Source organism: Epinephelus lanceolatus, chromosome 18 (genome assembly GCF_041903045.1).
Source record: "Epinephelus lanceolatus isolate andai-2023 chromosome 18, ASM4190304v1, whole genome shotgun sequence".
Lineage (NCBI taxonomy): Eukaryota > Metazoa > Chordata > Actinopteri > Perciformes > Serranidae > Epinephelus > Epinephelus lanceolatus.
Window position 1 is genome coordinate 7625746 of NC_135751.1, and position 12632 is coordinate 7638377.

General features: G+C 41.2%; 1 protein-coding gene and 1 long non-coding RNA gene across 13 annotated transcripts in view; one reads left to right on the plus strand and one right to left on the minus strand.

Moving 5' to 3' along the window:
* hoxb3a (homeobox B3a) overlaps positions 1 to 12632 on the plus strand; it is a 133367-nt gene that overhangs the window by 71374 nt on the left and 49361 nt on the right. For 10 of the 12 annotated variants that reach the window (XM_033645675.2, XM_033645676.2, XM_033645677.2 and 7 more), the window contains one exon: positions 5871 to 5937. The exons of 1 other annotated variant lie outside the window; for it this stretch is intronic. The gene's annotated coding sequence lies outside the window, so the exon portion shown is untranslated. Of the gene's footprint in view, positions 1 to 5870; positions 5938 to 9738; positions 10229 to 12632 lie in introns of those variants that run through there. One more of the 12 variants, XM_033645686.2, reaches the window with a different exon arrangement.
* Positions 5948 to 8084, minus strand: LOC144458687 (uncharacterized). The gene is made up of 2 exons (XR_013488068.1): positions 7738 to 8084; positions 5948 to 7216 (listed from the first exon to the last, which is right to left on the minus strand). It is a non-coding gene; the product is annotated as an uncharacterized LOC144458687 (long non-coding RNA).

Consider the following 12632-nt stretch of genomic DNA (forward strand, 5'->3'; position numbering starts at 1 on the left):
GGTAACCTCTCTGAGACCCACATTTTAATTAAACACACTTAGAAGCAGACTAACATGATGGTGTCTCTCAGTACTGCATATCTGCTCTCTGGAAACAGTGTTGAAACCTGTGTGTCATTTGCTCAGAGCAGGAGGGGAGGAGATGAAATGTGTTGCAGCATAGGTTTGTCGTCGCTTGCCCATTTGGTGTAGCTATGTCAGGGGCGTTGGTGATGGTGGTGCATGGCCGTTCAACCTCATTACACATCAAGGAAAGCTTCAAATGGACTTGATGAAAAATGTATGGATGGATAGTGACTGATCTTGAAGGAAGCATATGTTGATGGCAGTGGGTGCTCTGGTAACCCAAAAAGGTCAAGATTTGTAGTAGGGGTGGGGGAATAATTCAATTCACTGAAGTATCAGTTTCTTTATTATTATTTTTTTTTAATTTGATACCTGAATTAATAAAATTCAAACATGGAAGTAATGACATATATGTTAAAAAGAGCAAAGTGAAATACAGACCTTCAGTAGTTGCTGCAGCAGCTTAGATTTAGCCAGAGCAAATTCCCACTTGGATCAGCAAACTTTCTGTTGCTGCCCTTACAGAAGTTAGACCCAGCCTGCTGTGACCCCCAGCACTGGGGCTCTGCTACAACTGCTACTGAAGGTCCATCTCCAAAGATTCCAACTGCTCCTCTATTGGGTAATAGTCTCCTAGCAATGAGGAGTAAATCAGAGGGACAGGGGTGCATTAGCCAGCTACTTCTTGGTGCATTTATAGACAGATGAGAGCAGGGACGCACTCAGCTTCTTTTACTGCCTAGAAAATGCAAGGACAGGCACTCGGCTTCTCTTGTGCCTACTTTGTGCCAACTTTGCTAAGCAACCATAACCTGCATTGTATCATAGCCTACTTCCCAGAAATCCCAAGTTTGGAACTGATCGTCTTCTTGTTGTTTTTTTCAAGTGTGTAGGCTATGAAAATATTGTCCACACGTCACACAGTTCTGGGTAGTCTTGCACTAGAAAGAGTCAGATTAAAAATTTCAAAATTTAAACTTAAAAACTAGGCATGCAAATAATGTGCAAAAATACAAGAAATGGCGATAAATGATAATAATAATGAGCAGTGAATAAAAATAAGCAGTGGATTAAAGAGAGCATATCTAGTGCAAGTGATTCTATGTCCAAAAAACAGCAAACAGCAACAAGGGGGGCAGTATACTTATAATGGTGTTAATAAAGTGAGACATGCAAGGTCCTTTGCTGCACTCCAAAAGTTAAACTTTTTTTTTATCTCAGGGAGCAGCCCTTGTGTCCTGAAAAACAGTCGCTTGGGAATGCTTGCTTACCACCACAGCAGCATTCTTGCTACTGAGAGTGCCTTCCTCGCATATACATTTATAACAATGGATTTGAGGGTGCAAACTGGTGGCATGAGTATTGGTCCTAAAGAGAGAAAGAGAGAGGGGCAAAGAAGGGCCGAGCAAATCAATGCACTGCACGCAGCTCTACAATGAAGTAAGATTTTAAATAAATTATTTATTCATTTTGTTTTTTTAATAGAAAATCAACAGATCAATGTTGATATTTTGGTAGCCACCAACAGTAAATCAGTGTATGGGAAAGAATGTGGACTAGCTCAATAAGCAGGGATGGTTAAACAGCAATTTAAGTGTACTTTGAAAAGTATAGACTATATTTTTTATTAATTCTATTCCAACATGGACATTATATTAACTAAAAATGTAATGTTTATTTAATATAGTGCCTTTCACAAAGCAATGTAAGTGCTTCACTGGAATAAAAATAAGACCATATAAAAGTTATAGTTTATTCACCACTTGTCTCTGTATTGTATGATACTGCTGAATTAAAAGACAGAGACTGACAGACATGTGATATGCATTGTTTTTGGAAATATGCCTGATATACAGTAATGATACACAGTCTAAAGTGAATGATGCAACTTTGTCCCATACTGTAATGTTAAATTAGTGAACAAAAATTGCAATAAATCAGAATATCGAATAAAATACAATGCAAATCCTTTCACATTTGCACCCAGGTATTGTGATAGTATGAAATGGTGATATAAGCTTTTTGTCCCAGCCCTAATTTCTAGAGGACAACAATAAGGCAACCCTTGCACACTTATTAAATGCCCAAAAGTTTAATAAAAGACAACATCCTACTTAGATTTTCCATAGGTCAGAACATTTGTAGAGAGACAGTGAATAAGAAAAGAAGCTGAGACAGATATGTGCTTCTTACCTGAAGTGAAAACTCTGTAATGTCAGACTATAAAAGGGTGTAAGTTTACAAATGTTCAGTGTTTACTAAGTAAGTGTTTGCATATGTGAACTAACATCTATCCTAAAAGCACATGTGCTCTACATTGACAGCTTTTCCTCTGTGGCTTTTATTTCCATTGATGTGAGACTGAAACAGGGAGTTGAGCTTCTGGGAAAAGAAACATGATAAGTCATCCAAACTTAACGCAATTCTAACCATGGAGATCATTTGAGAAGAACGTAAGTGGCCAGGAGCCCACTGACGTTACAGTAAATGACATCAAAGCCGGATATTGTATACACATGGGGGATGTGTCCAACAGATATGTTGTTTGAGGCCAGGGCATTATAAAAGTATTATTATTATTATTACTTATTTTTCTGTAATTCTGCAGCCACTGCAGCTAGCATGATCTGCAAGTGGATGATATCACTTTCAAACAACAATCCATAAAGTTGTTTGTTATCCAGTTTATGTCTTGATTTAAACATGGGCTATGTTCTTTAACAGACTACATGTACTGTCATTTAAATGTAGACTGATTGAGCTTTAGTTGGGAGAAAAAAGCCTGTACACTAACATAAATCATTACATTTAAATGAAACAAAAAATGCTTTAAATAATCACAGAAACAAACATGATAAGCTAAAATTGCCACATGCAGACATAATATCTTGGATGATAACTTTCCACTTAGTATAATTAACATGTAAAAATGCTTTTGTGTTGGAGTCAGTAGAGTTTGCTTTAAGGGCCTGTGCTTTTATTTTTTATATCTCGACTGTTGTCAGCCGACTGCAGTTCCACATTAACAGCAACAAATAGAATCCTAATGGTTTAGATTGAAATGTCTCTTCTGTAAATCCTGTCCAGGCTCAGAGGTTACAGGTTTAATGATTAAAGCATAAAGCAGTGCATGAAAATGGGATTCTGCAGCACTTTGCCAGTGGGTTGATCATTAAAGAACTGAGCTATTGCTCCTCCGGGTCAAAGGTCACTTTTGGAGAGCTGTGCACCAATATATCACTGTGCGAGTGCTTCAGTGGGGGATTGTAGTTCCAGTGTTAATACCACAAGATACTTTTGACCAAGTCTGTAAAGTAACAGCACTTTAACTAATAGGCTGAACTTTTGCAGATGTTTCCGTTGTGTTTAAGGTGGATCTAAGGTCAAAATGTATAAGGACAAGGAAAAGCTCAGCACAAAAAACTTTTAGATCAAGCCAGAAACACCATTGTTTATACATACCCAGCACATAGACTTTGATAAGCATAGTGAGTATGAGTAGAACTGAAAAGGAGCGTGTGTGTGTGTGTGTGTGTGTGTGTGTGTGTGTGTGTGTGAGGGCTGAAGCAGTCCGGTGACAGCACCACCAGACCAGGCAGAGATAAGAACAGAGAGTAGTGATAAGGTTTGTACAGGTCATGTGAGACTTTAAAATGAAGCTGCAGCAGCGAGTAACAACGTAAGTCCATCCATCAACATCATATATGTTTCCCTATGAATTATTAAGTAAAACTATGACATTCTTAAAAAACTTCACACACTCAAGTTCCAGTATCAGAAGCTTCCTTTATTTGCGAAAATGTAGCATGATACATTTTTTGTCTCCCATCCATCCCTTCATGCCCCAGGAGTCTAAATCTGCTGTCCACTCACTTAATATGGATTCTGTTCAATTATGCACCGACTGAGCCTTTGTTGCTTTCCTCTATGTTGACGCTGTTTCTGCCGTTGATTCTAATCTCAAACTTTTAGTCCATCCATCCTGAGAAAAATACACTCATCTACATTATTTTATTTAAATTCGTGATCCTGATCCAGGAGATTCTATCTGAAAGTCCCCCTCTCTCCCTCAGCCTCCCCTTACTCTCAAAATTTGGCTCATCAGCTGTTCTGGGGCTCTGGAGGCGGCCTCCTCCCTTTGTCTCGGCCTATAGGCTAGCTGGCTAAGCTAGTCGGCCCCTGCATTACTTTCTGGGCAACTTTAGACTAGTCCACTCCTGCTCCGTAGCTCCAAATATCCGACTAACCCGCAGGGCTGAGGGGGGAACACAGGGAGGAAACCCCGGCTGCTGCGATGGGGATGGACGGCAGCCAGAGCTGTGCGTGAGTGCATGGACGGAAACAATACATAACTTTATAGTAGTGGTGGTTGAGGTGGTGATGGTGGTGTAGGCTGGTACGGGGAGGTCGGGGAATCCTTGCTTTTGATTTATGTGTTTGGGGGAAGCTGTCAGGAGCAGAAAGAGAGGCAAACGCGCGCCAGAGATTTTATTCCAGCACTTTAATAAAATATATCCGCCGCTATGCAACAACACGGACAGCGCTTTTCATCCTGCGGTGGTGGATGCTATTATACTATTATGCCATTTACCTTTAAACACTGTTTACCGCCGCATGCAGCAGTGGATGGATGGATATCTACCGCGCAAGTGTCTGCCCGACCGAGATGCGTTCTCCTGCTCTGGGTGCCCAAACCCACATGAGGATAACCGGGCAATAACACGAAATGTTTTCTGGGATGTGTGTTTTCTCTCTGAATGATGCTGAAGTTATTTATGGGCTCCGTGGATGCAGAGCCGCTGGCAAACAGCTGTTCGCCTTATGGGGCCGCTTTTCCTTTCCCTTTGCTTCCTATTTTTCCCCTGCCGGGTCGTTTGGTGTTTGGCAGTGTTTCGGACGTTTTTATCCTTATTGTGATTGTTATGGATTTGTTCAATATCAATGCAAATAGTTTTTATGTGTAAACGTTTAAGTTTTCACATAAGGCTTTGAGTTATATTTCTTAGAATTAAAAATCGAAACCAGGAGTTAGACGCATCCCAAACATGTCTTTCCAATGTAATTATTTACTGTTTCAGATGTGACTGTTTTTAATCATGGCTGTTGTGCTGGGTGTATTAATGCACCTGTTTATGTGTTAACGTTTTCACAGCAGGTTGCATCTATTAAACAATTTCTATGAAATAATTAAGGTGTAAACAATTGTTTAAATTACTTTTTTCTTTTTCTTTTTTTAAAATCATTATTTTGGGTTGAACCAACTCAAGCATGTTGTTTAACTGTTACTATTATTACCCCATTAGCTGTTTCCACAATATTGTTTACGATTATTTATGGATAATTTTAGAACATTTTCGATTCTCTCTATGTCTCACTTCCGAGTTTTACCTCCATTACGGATGGGTTTGAGTGCCATTTTTACGCGTAAATGTTAAGTTCTTTCCCAACAGCAGGCAACACAAATCTGAGATTTCAACCGTTTTTAAAAAGCAGGAAAAACATGGTGAATAGAAGGGAAGTGTAATATGATAACCAGAATCAATAACATGTCAAATCACTCCCACCCAGCCTTCATCCCTCTCTCTGCTCTTATTGCTTTTATTCCGGGATTTCACCGGGAATAATTTAAGGTCAGCGATACCTGTCAGCGGTTGTTCCTGTCCCAACCGCTCGATTAGACTACAAGAGGTGTGTGCTCTGTATCGGATTTTAGCAAGACCTTTTGATTGCATATCTCTATCGCTTTCTTTCCTTTCCCTCCCTCTATCTCCCCTTCTCTCCTACTCCCCCCCTTTATCCTGCAGTTCTTAGGAGCTTTCTGGAAGCCGACTCCTTCCATCAAAACATCAGAAAATAAGAAGAAATCTTTCGGTGAGTCCTGTTGTTTTAATATATATTTATTGTGATGTTTTGCAATGTAAGGAAAGAGGTATGAAGTGTGGTGTGGTCGTTATTAGACAGTGGAAAATGTGACTCATAATTTACACGCTCATAATTTCTGTGTAAATATGATGAATTCATCAAATTCAGATCATTAAATCTGATCAAAAACAGCATGATAATATGGACAGTGATTTTCATTTATTTATTTTTATATTTTTAATGGAAAAACAAAAATATGTTTGTTTTAGCCGCACCATAATGCGCGCGCTTTTGTAGGCCAATCTATGCCATGTCCTTCACTTTTGTCACATATGTGTTATTAATACTATTAGTGTTATGATGTACTTTTACATTTCGATACCATGATGGTGTCATTTCACATTGTCGCCGTTTACAAAAACAGTGCAGACAACGTGCAAACATAACGCAGATAAATGAATGTGGAAAGTGAGTGGGAAGATGTTGGTGATTTTGATGCAATATTATTACTTAATATAATTAGTTTCCTTTAAAAGTCGACTGAAATGTGTATAAGGGTGCAGCTGAATGCATGCGAAGGGATATGCATGTGTGTATATGTGTGTGAGAGAGTGGTGTAATATAATGTGTGACACGTGCTAATGTAATATAATCCAGAGGTGTGAAGGACAGTGTGATGACCGCAGGTTACAGCCGCAGCAGGAGACACACCAGGGTCAGTTCATCATTTGATAAGACAGTTATTAAAACAGCACTCTGTAACTGCAATAATGACCAATGCTACAGCAGCTATAATAGTGTGGCTAATGAAACTAGCACCAGCAGAAGCATAAAATAGGTCACTGTTACTTCAAGGTTCATTTTTGAGATCACATAAAAAGCAAACATTACAAACAGTTCTTTGTCCTCCATTTGTTTAGAATATTTAAGCGTTTGGCATTTACAGTGACACAGTGTTTGAACACAGTTAAACTGCGTAAAATGTGTTTAAATCCTGAAGTCGGAGGAAATTCCTTTGTGTCATCCTCAGTGGCCTACATGTCTGAAGTCCCGGGGGAAAAACGAAAAAAATGGAAAGAGGATTTCCATGGCTCTGAAAGGCAGAGAGTTTCAGTTGTGAAACCCAATATCCGTGACTCAATCCGAAACACGGAGCCGACGATGCGCGTCTGCCATCCAAGGAAAATAAAGAACTGCCATCCCTTACAAGCACCGGCGTGCTTTTACAAGTCAATACATTCATGTAATCCTCTCTGCTTATTTCTTCACATGCACGTCTCTTCCCACACTGTTGCTTAGTGGAAAAAAGAAAGACAGAGACAAAAAGAAAAAAGCTGATTAGTGGTTTGGTTAATGAGTAATGAGGTTTTTCAGCAGCAGTTAGCAGATCCTTCAGTCCGTACAAAAGATGGTTTCAAGGAAAAAGTTGTAGACAGACACATTTCAGGCTCCCACCTTCCACCTACACGGAGCTCATCCTCTCATTTCAGCAGCCCACAGCGAATGCTATCTGTTTTAAAGTTGGGCTGTTTACACACACGCGCGCACACACACACACACACACACACACACACATACACACACACATACACACACACACACACACGCTGCTGGGTGCGAGAAAACTCATAAATCTTACGTAGCCATAAACGACAGGGGTAGCGTCCTGAATAATAAAAATAGAGGGAAGTGGGAGAGAGAGCTCTAGAGACACAGAGAGAGAGTGTGTTTGTAGGTGTGTGTGTGTGTGGTGGGGGCTTGAAAACAAAGTAAGATACCTTCACATTTTCATTTCCATTTTAGTCTCACCTCTCAGCGTCTCTTTCCTTCTGGGTTTTCTTGTCACTCGTGTCTCCTTTTTCGCCTACTTCACCTCTTTCTTCAGATGTTGTTGCACTTCGCTCCTCATGTTTTCTTCCTTTACAAAGACGTGGAAGTAGATAATGTAAAGTTCCCCCTCTATTTAGCGCTATTATGTCATATTCTTCATACTTTTTGATTTCTTACATTGTTGCTGTTGTCTGCACCTCTTCTGCCAGTCTCCTCCCTTCCCTTCTTTTTTTATTTAGCATTTTCTGTGCATGAGTAGCAGCAGGGGGAGACAAGGTGTTGAAATGTGAACAATACAGACTGTATATCTAGTTTCCACAGGGAGGAATGGGCTGCAGGAGGGGTTTCTGTAAAAATAACAATAATAATAATAATAATAATAATAATAATAATAATAATAACAATAATAATATCTCCTGGAAAAGTAGGGAGAGAGGAGGGAAAGAAAGAAAGCAGCAGTCTTCTCATACTGCCTGTACAGATGTCACCAAAATATTAACAAATTACCAAATTGCCATTCATGACAGGTGAGTGATAAGTGATACCTCCCAGCAGTAAACATATAATATGCATAACTTCACATGTCATGTCTCTGCCTCTAATGCACTTTCAGATTAATAGTATATTTATATTTGTCAATCTTGGTGTTAGGTCAGTTCAAAATATGACAAAAAATCCAATATTAGCTATTAAGAATATACTTTATTATGAGCCCAAACATTGCCATGTAATAGAGAAATATCAGTATAGGCATTATGAAATAAGAGCTGAATGGTGCAATTATATATTTTATTTAGTTAGCCTCTTTAATTTGGAATGTTCATAATAATGTACAATGAGCTGCACAATATTATTACAGCTTATGTACTACTTTATGTTGAGGACTGTGTTATTTTATATTTTGTGATAGATTGTGAGCCTAGTTTTGGACTGCAAAGTAGTTTGATGTTAGTACCTATGGTTTTAATTTAGGCCTACATGATCAGTAGCCTAAATAATGCACAGGTAAACTCAGTAAAATGGACTGCTAACCCCTGATTGGAAAATGAAACTCTGATTGCCTACTACTCGTCCAAGGCTGTTTTAAGATGTCTTTGGCCTGTAGTATGTAGACTACCAATTGGAAATGAAAGAGAAGGACAAATAAAGATGGACACTCCCATCAAATAAGAAGCCCATGCTGTTTGTTTTTTCAGCGGGGGCGGGGAGGTTGTTTGTAAACAACATGTTTTTATATTAGCCGACATAAAAGTTACGCCAAAGTTCAGCCATATTTGGGATGCATTTTAACACAACTTCTTGAAGAAAAATCCAGTTTTAAAGACTTAATTCTGAACCAGTGGTGATGCGTTCAAAGTACCCTGTAGTGTCTGTGCCTGGTTGTAGGACTAACACAACTGCCTGCGTGTTTCACTTCAAGCCACTGAAATTAGCATAATTTGTGAGTGACGCCGAGCTGTTTGATGGGGGAATCAACGCGTCCGCAAGTCAAGCCCCGTTATTTCATCCGTTACACCCCCGTGAGCGTTTCTGATACCCGGGCTTGTTGTCAACAACATATTGAGAATACATGGATACTACCACCACAACTACTCCTACTAGCTGCTGCTGCTAGCCGTGTGGAATAAAGCTCCCAGAGCCCGGAGCGAGGCGGCAGCACAGACCCAAGACAGAGGGGAAGACGCGGAGGGAGAGAGGCAGGAGACCCGGGGAGACGGAGAGAGGGGAGAAGGGACAGGGGACATTTACAAAGAAAAATAGGGGCGACCAACCACCCAAAAAAATGCAATGGGGTGACATTTTGTGGAGGAGCTGTTCCTCAGAGGCTGTGTGACTGGCCGGCTGGCTGTGTGAGCGACAGAGGCTTAAAAAGAAAGAAATTTGAGGCCATTGTTATCAGCCAGCAGCGGTGCAGCCAGCGCTGGTGCTGGGGCGGAGGGTGGAGGTGGAGGGCGGGTGGGGGGCGGGGGGCGCGAGCAGGCAGCAGGCAGGCTCCCGGTAAGCTCGTTCAGCTCGTGCGCTAGCTTGCCTGCCTGTAGCCTATTAGCCTATACCAAGCCCGTCCGTTAATTCTGCCCGTATTTCGAGCCCCCCCTTGACGCCTCGGCTCCGTCTGGCTCTGTTATCCACTAGCCGTTCATGCCACACGGTGTCCGGCTCGCCGCCCACGCGCAGCCCGGTCCGCCGCCGCTGCCGCCGCTGCTGCTGTTGGCTCCAGGAGGTGTTGTGGTGGTGGTGGTCGCGAGCAGCCGTGCTAGTCTCGAGACAGCACCGGAGGAGCAGCGGGTTTGCGGAGAGAAGAAGAGAGGAGGAGGAGAGCAAAACGAGAGAGAAGGCGAGCGGATTCGTTATTTATTTAATTATTTATTATTGTTATTGATTACCTAGTGAACGTGCGTGAGGACTAATCTGTGATGCGGTGTTGCTGGGTCCGTGCCGGACTGGACCGGGACCGCCGGTGCTAAAGAAGGTAAGGAGCATCACCGGCAGGCAGGAAGGCAGGCAGGCCAGCCGGTAATGCAAGAGCTCAAACAACAAACCAGAAATACAGAGTGTGTTTGTTCGCTGTGCAGTTTGTGAACGGCGGAGTGGCTGGCTCAGTGATTTATGGCCCGTATGACTTCAATCCCGGTTCAAGAAGAGTTCACAATGCTTTAAGCTGCCGTAGCTACCCGCCGCAAGCAGCCCCCCTTCTTCTTTCGGCCTTCCATCTCTGTCCTTTTTCTTTCTCTTCTTTACCCTCTCATTTCTTCCCTAGTCTGTCCATGCATCTTCCCCACTTAGCCTATAGCTATTTATTTACAAAGCAATGGCCGACCATTTTTCTGTTATGGATTATGGGCTACTTATCCCTGGTGTTACCTATTTTCTCCCCACGGGCCTCCGTTTTATTATTTTGCTAATACCTGACATTTTAATTCACACTAAAATGTTTCGATGGTGTAATTTTATTTACACACTGTGACTTCAGTGATTGTTGATTTCAGCCCAAATCGAGGCCAACACAGCAACAATAGCTGTGATCTGGCCATTCTTTTATTGTTTCTGGGCTCGGCTCCACATAATTGGCCCCTCTCTCTCCCTCTCTGTGTCTGTTAATGGGATAAGGAATACGTGGATTGTCCAAGTTAATGCATTCTCTCTGTGTCTCCCTGCCTGCATAGCTCTTCTCATGGCAGGCGCCATTTGTAATTTTATATCCCAGGATAAAACACAGACACTGGACACCACTGGCCGACCTCTCTATCCCTCTCTCTCTCCATCCCTCTCTCTCCCCCTCTCTCTCTCAGTTGTTTTTGTTTGGGTGGCTGTTTCTCTGTCAGTGTAAGTGGATTATTCAGGGAGGCGTCTAGTAAAGTTGGTGATTGTATTAAGCTGTAGCCCTACAAGCAAGGGGCAGAGACATTACGTGTCCCGTTTAATGGCGATACAGCGATATGATTTAATAACATATTCCTCCTACACTCACTGCCACCATGGCCCCTCTCTCCCTCTCCCTCTCTCCTTGGGACTATTCCTCAGAGTAAATAATTAGGATTCCAGCTTGTCTACTGGAAAGATAAATGGCTGACATATGTGACGTGCTGAGAGCTGGAGAAGGGCTGGACTGTCGAATCACAAAACAAGAATAGTAGTAATATATGAAAAAGCCAATTAGCAAACGAATATTTCCTAATAATCATTATATCTATCTATCTATATATATCTATATCTATCTATCTATCTATCTATGTATATATATATACATATATATATATACGAAAAACATTATGACAACATTCACATCAGAAATATCACTTACTTCACTCTCCTGTTGTTTTGGCTACAATTCCCTTTCTTTTTTTGCTCTTTGTATTTGTTTTTTTTTAATTATTATTTATTTGTTATATAGGCCTGGTTTGATGCTAACGGTTAAAAAATAATTGTACTGCATTTTCCATGAATCACAAAAAAATCGCGTAGCCATACAAATAGATAACATAATTTCAGATTTTTTTTCAGCTTCTTTTCGTAGCATGTGTAGCATAGACCTGATATCTAAGACGTAAGGATGTCATATTATCTCGCACGCGCTCTAGCTTTTTTTTTTTCTATCCACAGTGAAACACTCATACTTTCAATTTTATAACACTATTAGAAATAGACTTGATGCCTTTTAATACCAGTGTGGGCTGGTGCTGCGATAATATCCCAGGGAATGAATTATTGGTAACATTTAGCTGCTGAGCCTCAGTAGTTAGCTGTAGCACTGAGGCTCAGTTTGTGTCAGATGGCAGAGCCAGCAGAGCCGCTTCACCTCTGTTTCTCCCCGTTAAACATTTTATCTCCAAAGGAGAAATGAATGCCAGGTGCTCTCTCGCGCCTGACAAGCCGGCCTCTCGCGGCCACAGGCCCACCCCAGCGGTGAGCTCGAGATAGGGAGTCTATGGGGGCTCACACTGCTGTTTTTTTCCCCTTTCTTTCCTTTTTCCCGGGGCCCTAATGAATCACTGACTCGTGAAGCTCCTTCCGGGGTTTCTTTTTCCCATATTTTTCTATTGCTGGCCTCTTTTGTCTAAATCCAAGTCCAAGTGTTTTGTTTATTTATTTATGTATTTATTTGTTCTTTCTTTCTTCAAACGTATAGCCCACTTCATTAAGATATTATTCACCTAAATCTAACCCGGATTTCCCCTGACCAAAAATAATAATAGAAATAATGTTTCGAGACATATTCCCGAGATCACCTTCTTCACCAGAGATTTGATGTATGCATCCCACCTTTGCCAGTTTGATGGCACGAAACGCCATTAATACGTTTTTGTTACTACGTTTAGAAAAACAAACAAAAAAACTCCCATATTTCCCCTGACCTGTTAAAAAAAATTCTACCG